The 690-nt window shown below is 35.8% G+C and overlaps 1 long non-coding RNA gene across 1 annotated transcript in view; it reads right to left on the bottom strand.

Annotated features, from left to right (window-relative positions):
• Positions 1-363, bottom strand: part of LOC107306553 — a 17086-nt gene extending 16723 nt beyond the window's left edge. Inside the window, exon 1 of the long non-coding RNA XR_001552179.1 lies at positions 331-363. This is a non-coding gene — a long non-coding RNA (uncharacterized LOC107306553). The remainder of the gene's footprint in view (positions 1-330) is intronic.
• Between the last annotated feature and the right edge of the window lie 327 nt (positions 364-690).

The following is a 690-nucleotide window of genomic DNA, read 5'->3' as shown; positions in this document are numbered from 1 at the left end:
AAAGAAAAGAAAAGAAAAGAAAAGAAAAGAAAAGAAAAGAAAAGAAAAGAAAAGAAAAGAAAAGAAAAGAAAAGAAAAGAAAAGAAAAAGAAACAATTCCCCTGTGTTGTGTAATTCAGTTCTGAAATGCAGTGCCACAGAACATTCCCAATGGCTAGAGATGTGATAGGTTCAAAAAGCAAAAGGATGCATTTCTGAGGATGGTTATATCACGTAATCTACATTTTAGGAAAATGCTACAGACCTCAAGAATATCACATGTATGTCTCGGAAAGCACATTATTCTCCTTCATATCAGATGCAGATTTGGGATAAACAGCCCTTGCTTACCACAGTAGTAGGTCTCCTATGCTTATCAGCCAACAGGAGAAATAAAAAATGTAAAAATGTAAAAACTGTCATGATAAAAACATTTCCTGCTGTCATGACTCACCAGTTTTGTTGCCAGGAGGATGAAGAATTCTCACTCTGCATGCTAAAAGTATGAACTCTTCCATCATTCATCTGAGGCAACAAACAATCCAGAAGACCAAAAGTCAGGAAAAAGAACATATGTGTGCCAGTTCTAACACACTGAAGTTTCACATTATTAGCTTACATTCATTTACCTGTCAGGAAGCAGTTGGAGGTTAGCTGTGAGGGGAACATATGCAGAGCCATTATTTCAGAGTCACTTGTTAAATATTTAAC

The sequence above is a fragment of the Coturnix japonica genome, chromosome Z (assembly GCF_001577835.2).
Source record: "Coturnix japonica isolate 7356 chromosome Z, Coturnix japonica 2.1, whole genome shotgun sequence".
Lineage (NCBI taxonomy): Eukaryota > Metazoa > Chordata > Aves > Galliformes > Phasianidae > Coturnix > Coturnix japonica.
This window is presented reverse-complemented; position numbering and strand designations above follow the sequence as displayed.